The sequence below is a fragment of the Macrotis lagotis genome, chromosome 1 (assembly GCF_037893015.1).
Source record: "Macrotis lagotis isolate mMagLag1 chromosome 1, bilby.v1.9.chrom.fasta, whole genome shotgun sequence".
Classification (NCBI taxonomy): domain Eukaryota; kingdom Metazoa; phylum Chordata; class Mammalia; order Peramelemorphia; family Peramelidae; genus Macrotis; species Macrotis lagotis.
In genome coordinates this window covers 391930878-391944190 of record NC_133658.1, presented here as the reverse complement: position 1 = coordinate 391944190, position 13313 = coordinate 391930878, and the positions used below count along the sequence as shown (strand labels likewise).

Genomic DNA, 13313 nt, shown 5'->3' with positions numbered 1-13313 from the left:
AAACATTTCCTCCTACTTCTCTGCAGAGGTGGGGGTCCACAAGTATAGAACACTATTTTCATACTTCTTGAATTTTTTTTGTTAATTTTATGATTTATTTCTCTCTTTTATCTTTTTACAAGATCCATTTTTCTCAAGGATGGTCTCTGAGAGGGAGAGGAGGAGAAATATAGATGAAATTAAGTCATAAAAACAAGATGTCAATAAAAATTTATCTTTAAAAAATTAAGATTTAAAAAAATAATGAAAACTATAAGATTGTACTATCACACTTTAAAGAGAAGGCATTCAAAAATAAGAACAGGCATTTAAGGCAACTTAAGGGCATCTTGCGTAGGTCACAATTTTTTCAGAGACTGGCCTTACTCCATCTCATTTACAAATTGTAATGTTTCCATGTCCTTAGGTCTTTTCAGGACAGACTATTCTAGACACTAAGACATGAGCCTCATTTGAGACTAGATGCCATATGCTGTTGCTAAAAACACAGGATGGTAAAAATAATGGGGCACACTGAAAGTGAAGAATCTGCAGGGTGAGAGCATAGTCTAGAATCTCAAAATGATTACCACTCCATCCATTGATGTTGGGAAGTGTTGCTTTGTAGGTCCCCAAAAGGGAGCTCTTCATTTCTAGTCCATATACTAGTAGGAAAGGAAGGGTTTGAAGGGTTGTTGCCTGATCTCTTCCAAATCTTTCAAATTTCTCTCCATCATCTTTAATTTTTATTTAAATAAAATTTAACTTCTCAGCTTCCTTAGGGAATCTTCTTTCTTTCCAATCTAACCTCAGACTCCAATGAAGAACTTTAAAGTCTGGCAGATGAAGGGAACTAATGTGGAAGGTACACAGTCATATGTTTTTAGCAAGATGCTATACTTTCCTTTCCTTTATATGAAAACACACCCCTCTATCCACAGAACAGCCCTTGGGGTTTGAAAGATAGTATTTTTTTTCTGAGCCTTAAAACAATGACTTGGTGGGATTGAGGAGACAAAAGGAGAAATGAGAAAATCTTATCAGCTTATGCAAAAAATAAAAACAAAAACAGACAGAAAGCTCCTATTCATAAATCCATCTGTAAAGTGCACTTTAATCATATAAGCAAAGTTGTGGTATCATTTATCCAACAATCATGTATTAATGTGTTATGCTATGTAGACTAATGGAGATACAAAGAAAAAAAAAGTCCCTGAACTCTAGAAATTTGCATTCTAATCAATTAATACCCTCCCTTCCCTCCCTTCTTTCCCCTCCTCCCCCCTTCCACTCTCACTCATATGCTGCTAAAAAAAGGAACCAAGAAAGATATCCAATTGTATTGATTGGGTCCATTACAAATTCATCTTATATACAAATTCAACTGGGTCCTTATTGCTGTAAGGTTATCTTTATATGCTTGCCAAACTGAATTCCTATCTCACTCCCCACAAAAGCTTTTCCAAACTTCTCCTCTCAAGTATCCCATAATTCATTCTCCCCTCACCTCTGCTGAAGTCCTCACTTATTACTTGACTGAGAAAATTAGAATCAGTTAACATATAATCCTCTTTTCATCTCAAAATCCTTTCATTTCATCTCTGCCCCCATTTTCTTTTTTTCTTTATTTTTTTTCATCCAAATGCTCATGTATATTTTAAGTTACAAAATTTCTTTCTACCCTCCCTTCCCACGCCCCTCCCCTCAGCAGCGGACAGTCAGGTTAACATTGTATATACATATTTTTGATAAACATGCTTACATTTTTGGTATGAGGAATTAGAATTAAGGGAAAGAGGTACATGAGATAATTTTTATAAAGTTTCTGAAGGGTTGGGTTTTTTGGTTGTTTTCGTTTTGTTTTGGTTTGGTTTTCTTCCTCTGGATGGGAATAACATTGTTATAGCTGGTCTAATACTGTTGTCCTAGCTCTCTGAACTGCTGAGAGGAGCTGCTTCCTTCAGGGTTGATTATCACACAGTGTTGTTGTTAATGTGTACATTGTTCTCTTGGTTCTGCTCTCTTTACTCAGCATCAGATCCTGTAACTCAATCCAAGCTTCTCTAGAGTCCAACCATTTATGGTTTCTTATAGAACAATAATATTCCATGGTATTCATGTACCATAACTTGTTTAGCCATTCTCCAATTGATAGACATCCCCTCAATTTCCAATTCTTTGCCATTACAATCTGTCCCCATTTTCTTTCACCCAGTTTCTAAGTATGAGGATTCCTTCACTTTCTTTGCCATGGACAACCATTCCAATTTCATCTTCAATCTTCAATCCCTTCTGCCTTCAAAGATTCCAAATTTCCTCCTAAATTAAAAAACCTTCACTATACCCTGCCATTCCTTCAGATTATCATCCCATGCCAGTCTTCTTTTTCTCAAACAACCTATGCTTGCTTCCTCCACTCCCTCCACTTTTCAATTCTTTGTAATCTGGTTTTCCATCTTATCACTCAACTGAAAATGCTCTCTCCAAAGAAACTAATTAATGATTTCAGTTTCCAAATGTTTCCAAAATTTTTCCAAATGTTTTTGTTTTCATTTTTCTCAAACTACCTGTTGTATTTGACATTATTGAATACCTTCTCTTGCTGGATACTCTCTTCTCTGTGGTTTTTATGACACCATTCTCTCCTGGTTTTCCTCCTATCTGTCTGTCATTCCTTTTTAAATGTCCTTTGCAAATTTTATCATTCAGATGATGATACTGGGGTTCTTTTCCTAGATCCTCTCTGTGCTCTTTTTCTACTCTTTCATAGTTACCTAAGTCATCCCCCCCTGGGTTCAATTATCATCCCTATGCATATACCAAACACCAAGGCTCTCCTTTTTACTTCAATTCCATGTCTTAATGACATCTCAAATTCAACATGTTCAAGACAGAGCTCATTATCTTCTCCCCCAAACCTTTTTTCTTTCTGAATTGCCAATTACTGTCAAAGATACTGCATTCTTCTGGTCTCCTAGGTTTGTAATCTTGGCATTATTCTTGATTTCACGCTCACTCTCTCCTCCAGTTAACCAGTGGCTAAACAGTGCCTTTTCTGCTTCTACGGTATTGCTCACATTTTCTCCACTCATCCAGTTACCCCCTAAGTGGTAGCCTATGTCCTAATCACCTACTGTCTAGACTCTGACAACAGTCTCCTAACTGGCTTCTCTGTCTCAAGTCTGTTCTCACTTTAGTTCATCCTCCACACAAACTACCAAAGTGCAGATCTCATCATCACTCCCCCATCACATCAACCAATTGCTGTGGATTCCTATTGTTCCTACTGTCTAATTTTTAAGCACTTTATGACCTGCCTTCAATCCATCTTTCCATCTCATTGTATGTTGCTCTGTTCCCTCACATTTGCCATCTAAATCAACTGACCTTCTCCTTTACCCTTCCCCCTTCCTTTGTACTGGCTGTCCCCATATTTTCCCTTCTCACCTTTGCCTCATTAAATCCCTCTTTTCCTTCAAGAAGTCACTCAAGTACCATCATTTCCACAAAGTTTTCTTGATTCCTTCAAATACTAGAACTCTTTCAAATTATCTTGCATTTAACAACCTTGTAGTTGATATTCATGTATATATGCAAATATATACACATATACATATAAAATGTGTGAATACATTGTATGTATATGTGTGCATCTACAAACACATATGCACACACCTTAACATCCATGTTGTTTTCGCCATTAGAATATGATAAGCTCCTAAATAGCAGGCTTGTTCCATTCACTGTATTTACATCATCAGACTACCCGGATAAAAAAATACTTACTTGGACATAATAAAGATGCGCTGATTGATTGACTGATAAAACTGTTTCTCCTTCTTTCCATAAAATAGTCTCAGCGTCTTAATATTTGACTTTGAACTTCATTAAGAACAACCTCACCTACCTCTCTCAGGCATTTTTAAATTCCACTGTAATTTCACACTTAGGTTTGTAATTAACCAAATCCCATTCTGAAACCATTGTACATCTGAACACTATGCAATGGGCAATTTATGAACTCCAATACCCTACCCTGATTTTTTAAAAACAAATTTTCAAGCTTCAGGCCGAGGCTGAGATCTTGTTCCTTAATAAAAAAAAATGCTTAAAATCCCTAACTTAAAAAGGTTAATCATATGGGATTGTCTCCTCACTGTTGGAAACTAATTACACAACAGTTCAAATGTTTTAGCCTTGGCAGGAATCTTAAAGATGATCTGGGGCAGGGGTTCTTAACCTTTTATCTATCATGGACCTCTTTGGTTGGCAGTCTGTAAAGTCCAAGAACTTCTTGGACGAATGTTTTGAAATACATTTAAAAAAAAAAGAAAACAAGATAACAGAAAAACGAAGTCTCTCTCTCTCCAGTATGTATATGTTTATTTTTTATCTATGTATGCATAGAACTATTTTAGGCTTATAACATCTACATGATTTGCATATATAAACTCTTAAGTAAATACATACTTATCAAAATATTAAAAATTCAAGTTCATAAATCCCAAGTTGAGTCCCTAATATCTAAAAAAAAAGAAAACAAAAAATAAAAAATCCCTAATCTTAAATCACCCAAATTCATCATTTTACAGATGAAGAAACTGAGATTTAGAGATATTCATACAACTAGTAACTGATGGAACTGGCCACAATCTCAATGGTTTTTCTACTTTATCACTGTTATCCCAAATCATATTAAACTTTACTAAGGCTGAACTATTGGACTAATTTAGGAGATGTGTTTTAACAATAAAGTCCTTTTAATCCCACAAAAAAAAATTGAAAGTTTGGCTATTACCTGGCCAATCTAATCTAAGTCAACTAATAATCTAGATAATTCAAAGTTGTAAGATTTGTAGATATATATATATATATATATATATATATATATATAGAGAGAGAGAGAGAGAGAGAGAGAGAGAGAGAGAAATATTTGTATACCACAAAGTCACAAAGTATCTTCAAAGAGCTCACAGAAGGGACAGCTAGGTGCTGCAGTGAATAGAGCACTGGCCCTGGAGTTAGGAGTACCTGAATTCAAATTCAACCTTAGACACTTAATAATTGCCTAACCGTACAACCTTCGGCAAGTCACTTGGCCCCATTGCCTTAAATAAATAAATTTTAAAAAAAATCTCACAGAAAGCACTAGGCATAAAATGGAAATAGATAGAAATTTATATATAAATATTGATATATACATATATATAATATACATTTTATATATATATATATATATATATTACACACACACACACACACACACACACACACACACACACACACATTTTCCAACCTACAAGCATTTATTAAGCACCTATTTTATTCCAGGCATACAAAATACAAAAGAAGCAGTAGCAGCATTTCAGATTGTGATGAATAGTTTCTAGACTAATTTGTTTCTAAACTTTAAAATGGTATAAGTACTTCAGGCAGAGATATGTCAAAAAGTCATACAGTTACTCTCTAGCAAAACTCACATTTATTATGTTATTTCTGCATTACTTATATTCCTAATGAAATAATATATTTTTGCATATTGAGCTCCTAAAAGCATTTATAGGCAGCTAAGTGGTATAGTGCATTGAGTACTGCACCTAGAGTCAGGAAGACCTGAGTTCAAATCCATCCTCTTCCTTCCTAGTTCGCATGACCCTAGACAAGTCACTTAGTCTCTTTCTGTCTCTGTTTTTTCAACTATAAAATAAAAATAATTGTACCTACCTCCCAGGGCTATTCTATGAATCAAATGAAATAATTTTTTTAAAGTACTAATTACAGTGACTGGTACTTAATAAAGGCTTTTTTTCTTACTTTCCTAAGAAAGAAAAGAGAGATTAGTACAGCGGGGATTGACATGAGCTCCACAAGTAAGGATACAGTAAGCTGAAATAACAGATAATAATGTTGGGAAAAAAGGTGCTGAATTCCTCAGAGAAGTTATCAGGATCTACAAACTTATAAGGAAATATTGTTGCTATTGTTTCCTGGGAACCTTCAAATTTTCATTTATATCCTAGTTCATTATTGCAAAAAAAAGATGTGTACATATGTACACACACACACACATGTATACATATACATATACATACAAATGTGTTACAGGTTCAAGAATTTAGAAAGTTACATGCCACAGAAGATTCTATTCCAAATAAAGGACAAAAGATATAAGAATAATCTTACCCTCCCCCCCAACTTTAAGTTATAAAAGTCAAAGGAAAGGAGAGGATGATGAAATCCTCATTATTTTCTTTCAAAACCGGTCTAGAGCACTAAGGTTCAAAAGAAGCTAAGAGAGCCACAACCTCTTTTGGCTCAAGAAATAATCCTATTGACAGCTGGTTTGCACAATTGAAAATATACTTGTGTGGGAATTAGCACATTTGCCCACTTACTTTCTTGGGTACAAGATCAACTTTCAATAAGAAGCTGGTCTAGGAGCTAATGGTATTTTTACAGCTATTTATAACTCTGTTTCCTTAATGATCATGTGTTCAATACAGAATCAAACATGAATTCTGTGTTTTATTTTTCAATGTAATACTATTATACGTAATGCCTTTCCTAATTCTAATAACTCAAATAGGAAATGAGCAGAGATATAAATTTATCATGCTCCCACACGAGGAAATTGATGTCTATCAGCAAATGGACTGATTGGTCCAACAATAAAACTTCACTGAGAGCTATTTAAAATAAACAAATGTCAATACTGCTTTAAAAGATTACTAAACAAAGAAACTCATTAGGAGGTACTTATTCTTGTGATGATGATCTTGAGAGACAGAAGAGCCAAAGGTGCAAACATTCCTATACCTCTAGATTAGTTTTTCCAATTTCATAAAGCCTAAAGCTATGATGTTGTAAAGAAAACACAGCAGAGTGGAAAGAAAGAGTGGATCTGTCATAGAACCTGTATCTAAATGCCAGTTTTGCTATTTTCTGCCTCTTTGGTCTTGGGAAAGTTATTTCCTCTCAAACTCTGTTATACAGGACAGGGTTTGGGCCAATTGTTCTGATTTCTCAGCTCCCTTTCAGCTCTAGATTTCATCAACAAATTGATAAAGAAGTTCTCTATTCTATATTCCCTTTTTTCTGTATTCACTAGGCCAGTGCCAGAATTAATATTTAATAATTTCAGATACAGAATTTGAAAATAACTGCATTTATTTTCAATTTTGCAAGTTTTTAAATATGAGCTACAACTACTGGTTAATATATATATTTCTTTTTTTTTTAGGTTTTTGCAAGGCAAATGGGGTTAAGTGACTTGCCCAAGGCCACACAGCTAGGCAATTATTAAGTGTCTGAGACCAGATTTGAACCCAGGTACTCCTGACTCCAAGGCCCATGCTTTATCCACTATGCAGCCCAGCCGCCCCCAATATATATATATTTCTAATCAAAAATCAGGACACATGGTCCGAATAAGAAAATTCCTGTTGTAAAGCCTTATTAAGTGTCTCTGTCCTTCTCTCATCAAGATACTACTAAATAACAAATCCAGAGGATCAAAGATAAAATACACTATCCACTTCTGACAAGGAGCTGATGGATTAAAAATATAAAATACGCATTTTTAGACATGGCCAATAAAATAATTTGTATTGACTGTATATTTCTTATGAAGTTTCCCATTTTGTTGTTTTTTTTCTTGTTCACAGAAAGGGGAAATTGATAAGGGCAGAAAACAAATGATTGTTTAAAAAGCTCCCTAAAGTTCTTTGTAATATTATTCCGCAAAAGACAGAAATAGTATTGGAGGGTTTAAGACAAGCCCACTAAATATACTGTTAAAGAGCTGTGAACTAATCCAACCATTCATGAGACTTAGAATTATCCTTAAAAATAAGTGATTACGATATCCATATCTTTTGATCTCACTGGTAGCAAATACCCCAAAAAGAAAAGTTACATATATATGTATATAATATATATATATATATATAAAATATATATATACAAAAAAAACTTTCAAATCAGCACTTATGTGATAGTAAAAAAAAACTAGAAACAAAGTAGATGCCCATTGATTTCAGAATGACTAACCAAATTGCATTACTTAAATGTAATTAAATATTCTTGAGTCATAATAAATGGCAAATATGAAGAATTTGCATTTTAGGGAGATATATTAACTGATGCAATGTTAAGTAAGCAGGACTGAAAAATCTATAAGTAAAATAAATGAGAAGAATGGCATCATCAGAAACAAACAAAATGTTGAAAATTGTGTTAAAAATAGAATGATTGGGGGGACAGCCAGGTGGTACAGTTGCTAGAGCACTGGCCCTGGAGTCAGGAGGACCTGAGTTCAAATCCGGACTCAGACACATAATAATTGCCTAGCTGTGTGACCTTGGGCAAGTCACTTAACCCCATTGACTTAAATTTTTTAAAAAATTAAAAATATAATGATCAAACTTGGCCCTAGACAAGAGCTGAGAAAATGTACCTCCCTTTTCCTTTAGAAAGTTGAAGGCTAGGAATTAAGCGTGTGGAATATTATATCTTACCACTGGACTTCAATGACACTGGAGGAGAGAGTGAGTCTGACAACTCTGCACAGTTCTCCCTCACTTAAATATAATTCACATGGAAGATATCACCCTTGTGGTGTCAATGATCCTCTTCAAAGAATGAACAACAATGTGTCAGATGTGTTAGTCAATTTGCTGAATTACTTTTCTCTTTTTTTATCTTTGGATGGCTTATTTAGTAGCAAAATAGAGAGGAGATATATCCAAAAATGAAAATGACACAGAAACATATCAATATTTAGCAAATATATCAATATTTAAAGAAGAAATTGAACTGATCTGTAAGAGCTAAGATATATGGTGCTCGCTTTGGCAGCACATATACTAAAATTGGAATGATACAGAGAAGATTAGCATGGCCCTTGTGTAAGGATGACGTGCAAATTCATGAAGTGTTCCATATTTAATGGATAGATCAAGCTAATGTAATAAAAATGACAATTCTACTGAAACTAAACTACTTGTTTAGTGCCCTAACAATCAAAATTCCAAAAAATTACTTTAATGAGTTAGAAAAAATTGTAAGTAAATTTATATGGAGAAATAAAAAAGTCAAGAATTTCCAGGGATTCAATGAAAAAAAGGGCAAAAGAAGGTGGCTTAGCCTTACCAGATCTAAAATTATATTATAAAGCATCAGTGCTCAAAACTGTCTGGTATTGGCTATAAATTAGAGTTGTAGATCAGTGGAATAGACTAGGTGCACTAGTAGGAAATGATTGTAGTAATCTGCTGTTGGGAAAATTGGAAGTTAGTATGGAAGATAAACTTAGATTAGACCAACACCTCACACCCTATACCAAGATAAGATCCAAATGGATATAGGATTTAGACATAAAAAAACAATATTATAAGCAAAGTAGAAGATCAAGGAGTAGTTTATCTATCAGATCTATGGAAAGGTAAACAGTTTATGACCAAGGAAGAGATGGAGAACATCATTCAGAACAAACTAGATAATTTTGACTACATTAAATTAAAAAGCTTTTGCACAAACAAAACTACTGTAAACAAGATCAAAAGAAATGTAGTAAACTGGGAAGCAATTTTTGCAACTAGTATTTCTGACAAAGGACTCATTTCTAAAATATACAGAGAACGGAGTCAAATTGTCAAAAAAAAAAACAAGCCATTTCCTAATTAACAAATGGTCAAAGGATATGCAAAGGCAATTTACAGCTGAGGAAATCAAAGCAATTTATAGTCATATGAAAAATTGCTCCAAATCATTACTTATTAGAGAAATGCAAATTAAAGCATCTCTGAGATACCACCTCACCCTCTCAGACTGGCCAATATGACCAGAAAGGACAATGATCAATGTTGCAAGGGATGCAGGAAATATAGGACACTAATACATTGTTGGTGGAGCTATGAACTCATCCAACCTTTCTGGAGAGCAATTTGGGATTATGCCCAAAGGGCAACAAAAATGTGCATACCATTTGTTCCAGCAATACCACTACTGGGTCTATACCCTAAAGAGATGATGAAAAATATTTATAGCAGCCCTGTTTGTGGTGGCAAAAAAATTGGAAATTAAGTGAATGTCCTTCAATTGGTGAATGGCTTAGCAAACTGTGGTATATGTATGTTGTGTCATGGAACACTATTTTTCTATTAGAAACCAGGAGGGATGGGAATTCAGGGAAGCCTGGAAAGATGTGCCTGAAATGATGCTGAGAGAGATGAGCAGAACCAGAACACTGTACACCCTAACAGCAACATGGGGGTGATGATCAACCCTGATAGATTTGCTCATCCCTTCAGTGTAACAACCAGGGACAATTTTGGGCTATCTGCAATGGAGAATACCATCTTTATCCAGAGAAAGAATTATGGACTTTGAACAAAGGCCAAAGACTATTTTTATGGACTTTGAACAAAGGCCAAAGACTATTACCATCAAATTAGAAAAAAAAGTATTATATTATGATATAATTTTACTATCTCATACTTTATTTTTCTTTCTTAAGTATATGATTTCTCTGTCATCACATTCAACTGAGATCAGTGTATAACATGGAACCAATGTAAATTCTGTGGGGGTAGGGGGAAGCAAGAATGGGGGGAAAATGTAAAACTCAAAATAAATAAAATCTTTCTTTAAAAAAAAGCTAAGACATGTGACTGCCACAGCTTTAGCATAAACACTGTCCCTAACTCAGATAGGAGCTCTAAATTTTATAAGCCTAATGTGACAAAACATCAAATACATACATACCCCAAATATATACTTAATAAGACATAGCAAACTGGACCAGTTTTAAAAAATCAAAATAGTTTGCCTCATGATTGTAAGTTTCCTATAAAAATTTATTTAGAAGGTCTTCCAAGGAGGGTGGATGTCCTAAATTGGTCAAGGATGTTGACTAGGGTAGTCTCATTTAAGTGTGTGTTGAATTATGCTGCCTTTGAAGTTACCAGCTTAAATGCTGTGATTCTCAGGAATAGTCTGGTATCCAGCTAGTCCTACATGATGGGGAAAGGAAGTGTGAAACTGACTTTAATCTGCATAAGGAACTCCCAGTTGACTCTTTTGAATCATATAGTCTTAAATTGTCTCAGGCATTAAGTGGTGAAATGACTCTTCTGTAATCATGCTGGTAGTAGTGGGTGTCAGAGACAAGATTTGAAACCAAGCCTTCACAATTCTAATGCTGGCCCTCTACCCACCATGAATGCAGCATCTCATACCATGATTGCAGCATCTCATATGTAAGCCTGCTATCTTCCTAGGCTCTCACCAAAGTATTAACAAGCTAACCCTGCTTCATCTTGGATGTGACATGAGATAGACTTTCATAGAGATAAGACTTTACAAATAACAAACATAACTTTAAGCTATAACAAAGCAAGATATGATCAATGTAGATATATAATGATTTTTTATCAAATATGTAAAATTCTATATATCATTAAAGTCAAGAAACTCAATTTTGTTCTTCAATCACAAATATAACAATTGAAATTGAATTTGTCAGTTGTCTATAACACAATAGAATTAATAGAATGGAACAATGATGATGATGAAAATAAAATTTTATGAAGTATGGGGAAGGAAATGCTTTAAAAATATAGTCTTACTGGAAGGTAGTATACTGGAAAACTAAAGTCATCCACATGTACACAATACAAATATTACAGATATAATTTTTTACCATACAAAGTCAAGAAAGATTTTCTAGAGCCACAATTATCCAGGTAATTTTAGGTTAAAAAATTTGACTTATCTCTTCATTTAAAAGTGGATAGATTGGTTTGTGGGGGGGGGGGGGTGGAAGGTTTGGAGAGGAAGGCATAGTTTGCCACAATTATCTGTGCCATTTTTTGCTATGTAGACCTGAGTGTCTCCTGGCATATTCTCAACCATGCTGAGCCCCAGTTTTGACTTGGAAAAAAAAATCACTTCAAACCATGTGTATAATATTCTTTGTAAATGTTTACTCACAGCTGGTTATACCACAGTTACATATTTTTGCAAAACTAAGAACTAAATGAAATATAGGCACTAAACGTTCTGGATTCAGAACAGCTCAAACTGAATCGGTATGAGTAGTTATGATAATCTAAAACACCCTCTAAAGGATGGGTATTTTGGGGGGGGAGAAGGGGAGCAAGGCTCATTGGGTTCATTTGCAATATGTCACATCTTCTATGGAGGTGCTCTGGCAGACTTTTTTCTGTAAAGTTCTTATTCCATGCTTACTTTCCCTATTTGAATCATTGGCCAATGCCTAGCAACTAAGTGCTGAGTAGCTAGGTGGTAACAGTGGATAGAGCATCTGCTCTGAAATCAGGAGCATCCAAGTTCAAATCCAGCCTCAGATATTTGATACTTACTAGCTGTGTGATTTTGGGCAAGACTCTTAACCCTGATTGGTTGCATCCAGAGCCACCTCCAATCAATCCTGATTCATATGTGGCCACTGGACCCAGGTGACTGAAGGAGAAAGTGAGGCTGGTGATTTTGCATAGCACCTCCTCATTCAAATCCAATTCATGTGTTTGTCATGACATCACTTTCCTGATGTCATGGTCTTCTTTGAAAATAAAGGTCAAAAATCATCATCTGCTTGTAAGGTCCCAAATTTAAAATAAATCAATTGCACTTATTCCCTTACCTTTAAAATAGAAGCCTGTAAGCCTCCTTGACATACCCTGATATAAAAGATACAAAGGAGTTAGGCATATCACACATTGAGTGATACAAAATGTGAAAAAAAAATCTGTGTGTGCCCCATCTGAAATTTAGCTCTGCAAAGAATTAGGACTTGTCTCCATTGTTCTTACTACTTATTGTGTCCTGAAAACCATTCCGAGATCCAGTTGTATGGAACTCTGTAAGAGACTGTTGTGTGTGGGAGTACTTAAAGCTTCATTACCTGGTGTCCTCTAGCACCAGAGCATTATTTACTGGTTGATTATAGAGTGCCACAGGAGTGGGAGTGGACCAGAGACTGGGGAGGATATTTAAGCACTTGTATTCAGGTGAATAAATGGAGTACTTGGAGATCTAGGAGATCTTGGAGAACTTGTCATCCTTGTCTCCTGCCCCATCAATATTCACCTGGATAAGGATAGGCTAGCCAACAGGATACTTCCTGAGCAGTTAGTCTAACAGGAACTTAACAGAACTCACCTGGCAACTGAGACTCTAGTTTTTCCCTTGCGCTCAAGTTCCTTGTTCTTTGAACATTGGTCACCTTCACTCCTGCCTTGTTAAATTAAATTTTAAAGTCTCATTAATGGCCTGTCTCACTCATATATGAAAATCTACAATTGTTAAAACTG

The 13313-nt window shown here is 35.0% G+C and overlaps 1 non-coding gene across 1 annotated transcript; it reads left to right on the top strand.

Annotated features, from left to right (window-relative positions):
* Positions 1–8819: 8819 nt before the first annotated feature.
* On the top strand, positions 8820–8926 carry LOC141510384 (U6 spliceosomal RNA). Its single transcript, XR_012474879.1, has one exon. It is a non-coding gene; the product is annotated as a U6 spliceosomal RNA (small nuclear RNA).
* Positions 8927–13313: the final 4387 nt, after the last annotated feature.